This window comes from Cavia porcellus, unplaced genomic scaffold, assembly GCF_034190915.1.
Source record: "Cavia porcellus strain 051 isolate PalLab524CR breed Dunkin Hartley unplaced genomic scaffold, mCavPor4.1 scaffold_11, whole genome shotgun sequence".
NCBI lineage: Eukaryota > Metazoa > Chordata > Mammalia > Rodentia > Caviidae > Cavia > Cavia porcellus.
The window spans coordinates 17,962,593-17,972,280 of NW_026947494.1; the positions used below are offsets into that span (position 1 = coordinate 17,962,593).

A 9,688-nucleotide genomic window follows, 5' to 3' on the forward strand; every position below is an offset into this window, starting at 1 on the left:
CCCAAAACTCCATTGAAAGACTCTTACATATAGTAAATAAATTCAGTGATGTAACTGGATAGAAAATAAATACTCAGAAATCAATAGCTTCCCTGCACACTAACAACAAAATCACTGGCAGACAAATAAGAGAAAACACATCCTTCACAATGGAATCAAAAAATAATGAAATATTTAGGAATCATTCTTACAAAATAAGTGAAAGACCTACACAAAGAAAATTATAATGCACAGAAAAAAGAAATTGAAGAGGATCTCAGATAGTGGAAAGACATCCCTTGCTCAAGGATAGGAAGAATAAATATTGTAAAATTGGCCATCCTCTCCAAACTCTTATACAGATTCAATGCAATCCCAATAAAAATACCATCAACATACCTCATAGATCTTAAGAAATCACATGTAAAATTCATCTGGAGCCAGAAGAGACCTAGATTAGCAAAAACAGTTCTAAGCAGCAAAGCCAAGGCATGAGGCATCACAATCCTTGACTTGAAGTTATACTACAAAACAACTGTAGTAAAATCAACATAGTACTGGAATAAAAAGAGAGCTGAAGATCAATGGAATAGATTAGAAGATAAAACCACAACCCCAAACACACTCAACCACCTTATCTTTGATAAAGGGGCCAACCATTTTCACTGGAAGGACTGTCTCTTTAATAAATTGTTTTGGAAAAACTGGCTTTCCCTATGCAGAAAGATAAAACTAAACACATGCCTATTACCATGTACTAAATTAAATCTAAATGGATCAAAGATCTAAATTTTAAAACAGAAACACTAAATCTATTGGAAGACTGGGTAAACTTTGAAGACACAGGGGTAGGTAGAGAATTCATGAACAGGACTCAAACCACACGGGAAATACTTCCCAATAAATAACTGGGATCATCTCTTATTAAAATGCTTTGTATGTCAAAAGAAATCTCCTGCATAGTGAAAAGAAAACCCAAAAACTGGGAAAAAATCTTAGTGAACTGTCCTTCAGACAAAGGGCTTTTGTGTAAAACATATAAAGGTTATAAAAAATCAGACCCCCAAAATTCAATGATCCAATCAAAAATGGGCATGTGAGATGAATACACAGGTCTCAGATGAAAAAATACAAATGGCAAATAAATACATGAAAAAATGTTCATCATCATTACCCATCAGAGAAATGCAAATCAAAACCACACTGAGATTCTATTTCACACCTGAAAGAATGGTCAGTATCAAGAAAACCACCAATAACAAGTGCTGGAGAGGTTGTGGGGAAAAGGAACTCTCCTATATTGTTGCTGGGATTGTAGACTGGTGCAACCATTGTGAAGGTCAGTCTGGAGATTTCTCAAGAAGCTGGGAGTGGAAGTCCCGTTTGTTCCAGCTATTCCACTTCTAGGCATATTCCAAGAAGAACTGAAAACATCATACCACAGTGATATATGTACTCCCATGTTTATAACAGCACCGTTAGTAATATCCAGATCCTGGAAACAACATAAATGTCCATCTACTGAGGAATGGGTAAAAAAGCTTTGGCAGTTTTATACAATAGAGTACCACTCAGCTATAAAGAATGATCACAATGAGATATTTATAAGTAAATGTGTGCAGTTTGAGACCATATTCATAAAGCAAAATAAATCAAACACACGAATAAACACCAAATAGTTTCCCTAGTATAAGAAATGATAAGAATACATAAAACATGTGATAATCATGGTTCTCCATTATATTTCTTTGAAGCCTAATAATGTTTTCATTCATTAATTGGAATCATTTTATTCAGTGTTGTTTGATTTTATTGTCTGTGATGGTATGAACAGCTATTTTCAAGAAAACAAGACAGCATAATAGCTAGTTCTGATTTAATATCATCTTGTTTTGAAGTCCCATAAAGCTTTTGTTCTTCTGTCTCCATTGGTTTTATCATGTTTTATCTTATTGTATTTTATTATATGTGATAGTATAAACAAAATTTTATTGACAAGGAGATAATATAGAAACTATTGTTCATTTTCTGTTAGTTGGTTCTAAATACCCTGTTATATTTTCATTCTCTTTAATGATTTTACACTGTCTTGATAAGTTTGATGTTATAGTATACAAAGTTATACTCAAATATTTCAGGGGAAATGACACTATGATAACTACTATTATTTTGGGTTATCTTGTGGTGAAACACTATGTTGCTTAAATTGTTCTGTTCTGACCTGTGTTGTTATGTTGTTATATCCTCTTTTATCTCAGTCTCCTTCTTTATTTTATTTTATTTTTACTTTTTAACAAAAAAACAAAATTAAATAAATAGAATACAAAAAATAGTGTTAGCTAGGAAAAACCCCACAGGAATATTTTCTGATTTCAAAAGTTATTGTATCCCACTTTGGCAATCTTTCTGGTAATGTGGCTGTGTGCTCTGGGCATCATGTGAATTATTTAACACCTACAATACTTTTGTGTTTGTGATAAATAAACAGAACAGAATGTTTTTGTACCCATGTGTAGAGTTGCAAAGCACTAGGGAAAATAATTAGTGTTATAAATGTTTCTTTGAAAACAACATAGAGAGTAAATATAAATGTCAAGTTTTTGCTTGCACTTGTGATTTTCATTTTGCAACTGTTGATAATCTTTACATTCCATGACTTTTAAAAAGTTGATTCAAAAGATTACTATAAATGTGTATATATATGCAATGTATATTTTATGACTAAAAGTTATCACAGTATAGTTCTTATTTCCGTTTGAATATTTATAAGGCAGATAGTTCCAAAACTATCATTCTGACCATCAGACAGTTGCAGAAAATGTTCAGATTTTTGTCGTAATGCTAAATGATAAATCTATTATATTTCACCACATCATTCTTGATGGACAAGTAGAGCAATGGTTTTCAGTTATTTTTGAAACATTTTTGGTCTCTGAGGAACTTCACTAAACTTTTCATAATGATTAAAGATAATCTGTGATAAATATGAGCAGTTAATGATAATATTTAAATGCCTCAAGTGTGAATCTGAGGGGAAAGCTGGTGTAGATGGGAAAATGGAAAGGATTAAAAGCATCCCCCTGTGATGTTTAGGAGTTGTGTGGTGGGGTGTGACAGAGTGAGAGGAAACAGACAAAGGAGAGGTTGGTCTCGGCATCTATGATGAACGTGTGTGTGTTTGATGATTTTCCTGTATATATGCACCTTTAATAGAGTCTTCGCATTTGCCACACTTCTATGGTTGTAACAGAACAAATGGAGTAACAATTTAAAAGGAGAAAGGATTCACTTATGCTGACAGTATCAGAGGTCTCAGAAAACTGTCTAGCCTACTCAGTATCAGGAACTTTCTACACAGGTCGCCTCCCCCCACCCCCAGTCTTCCCTTGAAGCCCTCTTACTCTGTTAGTTAGATCAATTTATATCATACTTTGGAATCTCTGATCGAAGATTAAATATTCTGCACCCAGAAAATCAGCCTTGTATATCAACTGCACATTTCTTAAGAATGCTAACACATTATGGTCATTTTGCCAACATATGAGATTATGTTTTAAACTGGCACATGTGGTTACTTTATTTTGTGAATTGTATCTTCTATTACATGTGCTTTGAATTATTTCTGATTTTCATGATCTTGGTGTTCCTAGCTTCTAAAACCAAAAGGAAATAAATTTCTCTTTATCAATCACCCAGTCTTAGGCATTTTGCTAGAGTTACATCCAATTGCTGAGGACACTAATTTTAGAAGTTAATGGTCTACTAGATGTCACACTTACCAATCCCATCATTTTTTGGGTTAGAGTTTCAACATTTGAAATTTAGAAATAAAAATTTTCTCTCTATATAATATATGTCACATATATTACTACATATATAACATATATACATATATATATATACATATATATGTATGTTATCCTTTCTCTTCCTTATTTTCTCCTATCCGCATCCCAGTTTCTTTTTCGTTTTGAATGGTTTCTTCTAATTTCACAGTATCTATTGTACATCTTAGATCATATTTACTCTTTCAGCTTCTCACACTGGAGAACCATTGCAACATTTACATGTGCAAGTCTGATTTATATCACTTATGAGTAAAATTGTAACTTGCAGTTCAAATATTTTCATCTAATACATTGTGCCATTTGACATATATGTGTAAATTATTGAAGTTCTGGAAAAACAAGACAACGTGGGAAGGGAAAATGAAAGTATAGGGCAAGAAGTATGCTTTGGTGAACACCTGATGTGTTGGTAACTATGGGGTAAGGGATAGTCCTGATTCCTATTATTTCCTGACTGCTGAGTATAACTACTTCCTCCACAACTGACTCAAGCTACTGGCAACATAATAGACGTGTGCTCCGGATGAAGCTCAAACATTAATTCTCACATCTATCCAGCACTAAGCTCTTTGCAAGGTCTTAAGATTACAGTTGCCTTGGTTTATGAGAAAGAAGCTTATGGTCAAAGACACATATTTTAAAATCTAGAACAACTACTCAATAACAACAATGATAAATAGCAACAATGATTATAATAATAAAAAAGAGCCATAACTGATCAGCCAATATTCGAGATAAAATGTTATCCAAAGCTAGGTAGGAAAGTTTATTTAATCTAAACAAATAGGGAATGAAGAAAACAGGAAGAAAAGAAAATAAAAGTAGTTGAGTAAGTGGAAATTGGAATGAGTAGTTGACAAGATAAAGTAGCAAGTTTAAATTCCAAAGACCTGGTCCAACAGTGCTGTCTTGAATGTATTTCTTCACAAGGAAAAAATTGTGAAGTTTATGAACAATACTGTATTAGTTTTTTGCTATCTCATTTCAAAAATTTTAACAACTTTCTTTATAAGCAAATGTAGGCATAGAATGGGAGTAAGAAATAACATAAAGCAAAACTGGATGCTAATATGTAGCAGAGTTGTGGCTTTTATCCTTAACATAAAGCAAAACTAAATTATTGAAGGGCTATACTATGCATAAGAGAATTAAGCCATGCCAAATGAATCAGATGCCTCATAGAATTTCTTATTCCAGTGTTGGAAACTCATCCTCCAATGATATTTTCAACACTTTATGAACTTACTATCAACAGATTTTAAAATAGTGAGTAAAAATACGAAAAATCTGTGTTTAATTCACAGAAGACAAACGTACCATTATTTTCCAAAATATCCCATTCAAATCTTAAGTATCCCTGAGGGACTGAAAGTGTTCATCTTCATCTGGGTCACCATCTCCGACATCACTCTGGGGCACAATCACTCTGGGGATTTTACTGTGTCTGGAATGTACAGAAAATTTTTGTTGTAATATCAAACTCACATCATCACAATTCTGAGAGGTAACCTCTATTATCATACACACATTCAAGATAAAGAGACTGAAAAATAGCTCTTGGGAAATTAGGCAGTAAGTGTAGGGCGCCAGTTGATTAAGTCTAGCACCACGCCTGTGCTTTCATCATAGCAGAGCACTTACCTACAGGGAGCCAATGCACACTACACAGCCTGGACTAATTCGTAATTCCTCTGCTGTTTCTTAAGGAACAACCGCACTTACTTTTCTGCTCTGGTTATTACATCGCCCCACGCCAAAGAGCTCCTAGTTCTGTTTAAATGTTTCTAGTTACTGATGTGTTAAAGCAAGCTCATTCTAAATAAGATTTTATTCACTATGTTTAAACCTTAAGGATCACAAAGCACCCGAAAAAGTTCAGTTGCACTTTGCTATTGACATTCTAAAAACTTGCTGGCAGAGGAAATTAAATTTGAGAAAAAATTTTATATAAAACTTAAATTGCATTTTTCCTTGGTTGAAGAATTAAATTAGCTTTGCTGTTTACAGATATTCTGTCCCTGATATTGGTGATAAGTATTTTGAGAGGTAAAGGAAAGGCATGAAAATTTAATAATTATTTTTGAGGGCTTAAAAAATTGAAATTTTTAAACCTGACTTTTCACAGGTGTATTTATTTCATAAACTTACGATGTTAAAATTTAAAGAAAACCATATTTCATGGTGGGAGCATCATATAATCTATTCAAATCACAAAGTCATGAGTAATTTATTTTAAATACTTTTATTAAATCCAACAGGACACACACATCTCATTTCATAGACGGTGTTTTCCTGTTTTAATTAATTTAAAACTGTGTTAGAGCAATTCTCTGCATCCACTATACACCATGAACAGCAGCGAAGATCACTAGACAGGGAAATAGAAGTCACGCTCACTAGTTTGGGGGGACCCAGTCTGGCAAACTTACCCCAGTTAGCCCGCTGTGATTTTCACCAATGACAGTCATGGGTGATAGACAGGACAGGCACACAGACAGACCAAAAATTTGTCTGCCAACAAATGAGCCTCGAAAACACACATGTCTGTCACACTTTCTTATTGTAAATTCTCCTAAAGATGCTAAGAATATTTTTTCCTTCAGTTATTCATCGCACTCTTGTCTGATAGAATCAGGAAAACAGAATCTCTGCAACTGTCAGACATAAGTTGGACAAGGATACAAAGGTAGAAAACTCTCATGATGAGATGGGGGAGTGTTCCCTCTGTGGTTGGATACTCTGGAGGGTGGTTGCTTCAGCCACAACCTACCATTACTGTAAAAGATATGGCAATCAGAGGAGCACAAGCTTCTCAAAGTTTTGTCCATTTTCTCAGTGCATTGAAATATCAATTTCTGTCAGAAAATGCATCCTGCTCTTTTGCAGGAACCAAGTTTTGCTTTAACGTGATGAGGATTATACATTGGAAAACATCAGTCATTCTCTAAAATGCAGTATTTGCATGATGTTCAGCTACCACAAAGAGATTTCAAATGCTTCTGTTCATTTGTGTATTAATAAGTGCTCTTAGTGATGTGATTTGTTCAGAAGGAATATTTACTCATGATACATTAAAGCTTCTCCCCGTGTATTCTGCATGGTAATTTTAGGTGGCTGAAAGAACTGCAATTGAAAACGGCCTAGAAGTTCACAAAAATTTAATGCACTGAAATTAAGATTGGATGGGATCCCTGTGACTTGATAAGCATTAATATGAAATTAAACATTGAAAATAGAAGTAAATTAGATTGTTATTAAATCACCAAATAATAAGTAACTCTTTTGTAAATTATGAAAATATGCTCTAATAAACACATTTAGTCAATATACAATGCAGCAAATCACTATGTAAAGAAAATTTATTTGTTGATGAATGACATAAGGGACAGTAGTCTTATGAAATAGGTTTTTTTTTTTTTTTTTGTCTCTGTCTTTTTGCCGGTACCAGGGATCGAACCCACAACTGCCTGCTTGCAAGGCAGGTGCTGCTCAGCTAAATCCCCAGCCCCCTGAAATAGTTTTGATCTGGAAAATTCCTCCTGACTATTGCCTCTATGTAAACTTTGCAGAATAAGATTAGTCATGTGTTCATGATGACATTATTGTGAAAAATAAAAAGGTTACAATCAGCCTTATAAAATCTTAGCAAATACATTATTTTGTATTATTATGTTATTTTTTAAATTTATTTTAAATTGATAAATGAAAACATAAAATATGTGCATAACACTAATATACCTTCTAATGCTTTGATCCATGCACACACTGAGTAATTGCTCTTAATAATGGCATATAATGTAATGCTTTAATACATGTAGATGTGTTCAGAGAAGCTCAGCCTCATCTGTCTTGTCAAACATTTTCTTTCTGTGTAGTGAACACTTTCAATATGGTTTCTATTGAATTTTTTACATATACATTGCATTAGTTGTATCTAAAACCATCACACTGCACACTAGAGTTTATTCATTCCTAATTGTAAATTAATACCCATTAATCACCTTCCCCCAATGAGTCCCTTGCATCCTAAAAGCCCAAGCACTGGTACCTGGTATCTCATCCCTAAGTCTTTATGAAATCCACTGTTTCTAACCCACTCATGAAACCTACAATCAGTAAATATTTTTCTGTGTTTGACTTACTTATCTATATAAGTTTCAGTTCCATTTGTTTGTCACACATTATGGAATTTCATTCTTTTATGCCTGAGGAGACTCAACACACAAATTCATTCTTTTAATAATGTAACCAAGTTAGATTGTTGATCATAGAGTAGTTCAATTGGCAATTTTTTGAAGATTTACCATACTATTTTTATAAATTCTAAATTTATTTACATTCCTACCAACTATGTATAAAACTTCTCCTTTGTCCATATCAAAAACACTTGCTTTTTAAAACTTTTTTATAATAATCACTGTAACTTGGTGAGTTAATTCAGCATGGTTTTAATTTGCATCTTGTTAATGATTAGAGATGCTAAGCACTTTTTCAAGCAACTGTTGGTCATTTACATGTTTATTGACATAACTGTTATTATATGTTGTCCAATTTTAAATAAAATTATTTGATTTTTCATTATTGAATTGATTTCCTTATATTTTTTAATACTAATTCTTTCTCATATATACATTTTTCTAAATTTTTCACTCATTTTATAGGTTGTCTCTATACTCCAGTGATTGATCTCTTTGCTGCACAGAGGGATTTCAGTTCCCTGCAATCCCATTGCCCATTTTTGCTTTAGTTTCCTGTGTTTTTATCGTCTTCTATCAAAAAAAAAAACAAAAACAAAAAACAAAAAACAAAAACCATTTGTATATCCTGAAGCATGTATCCTGCTATGTTTTTTTTCTACTAATTTCAGTTTTTTATATTTCAAATTTGATTATTTTGTCATTTGATTCTAATTTACTGCTTTTTTTGACTGGTGAGAAACATATATTATCATCATTTTCCCTCTGAATAAGCAATTTTCAAATAATTTACTGAGAGACTTTTCATTCTCAATATATGTTCATAATACCTTCATTCAACTTCTTTCAACAATGTTTTAATTTTTATTTTAGAGATCTTTCGCTTCCAAATTTATCCTTCCCTGGGTGGTTATGTAGCTCTGGTAAGTGGGATTATCTTCTTAACTTCTATTTTACATAATTCATTATTTTCATAAAATACTATTACTGATATTTAAATATAGATTTTGTATCCTGAGATTTGACAGAATTCACTTTCAATTCTAATACAATTGAGGGGTGCTTTGCCATATATATATATATATATATATATATATATATATGCATATATTATCTATCATACATGTGTGTGTATTCTTCAAACAGTGACTATTGATTTTTTTTCCATTCTGAATGTCTTTAATATCTTTCTCTTTCTGCTTGCTTTGATTAACTCTTCCAGCAGTGAATAAAACTGGTGAAAATGTATTTAGTGCTTCAAAATATGTTCCTTGTTTTGTTTTGTTTTTCAAAGCACGATGTGAACACAGTCCCACACCACTGCAAATTATGCAGCTGAGTTTCCAGGATATGGGGCAATCACAGGGGTCAGTACATCTGGAGTTCAGGGGAAAAGCCTTACCCGGGGAAAACCACCTTCCCGATCATGGTATCTCCCCACCAGGAAAGTATTTATGCTATTATTTTTATGATATTCATGTGATCATTTTATAATAATGTTATTGGTTTACATGTTTACCACACATAATGTTATTTTAGAATAAACTCCTTAGTGTTATTCAAGTAACTTTACTGCAGAACACTATGTTAATCTGTGTTGTTTCAGTTGTGTGGACTGATTCCTTTAACTGGCCATGTGAGGTGCCTGAAAGACACCATCTCAGT

General features: G+C 32.9%; 1 non-coding gene across 1 annotated transcript; it reads right to left on the reverse strand.

The window, feature by feature from the left end:
- Positions 1 to 9,315: 9,315 nt before the first annotated feature.
- Positions 9,316 to 9,475, reverse strand: LOC111755164 (U1 spliceosomal RNA). Its single transcript, XR_002789745.2, has one exon. It is a non-coding gene; the product is annotated as a U1 spliceosomal RNA (small nuclear RNA).
- Between the last annotated feature and the right edge of the window lie 213 nt (positions 9,476 to 9,688).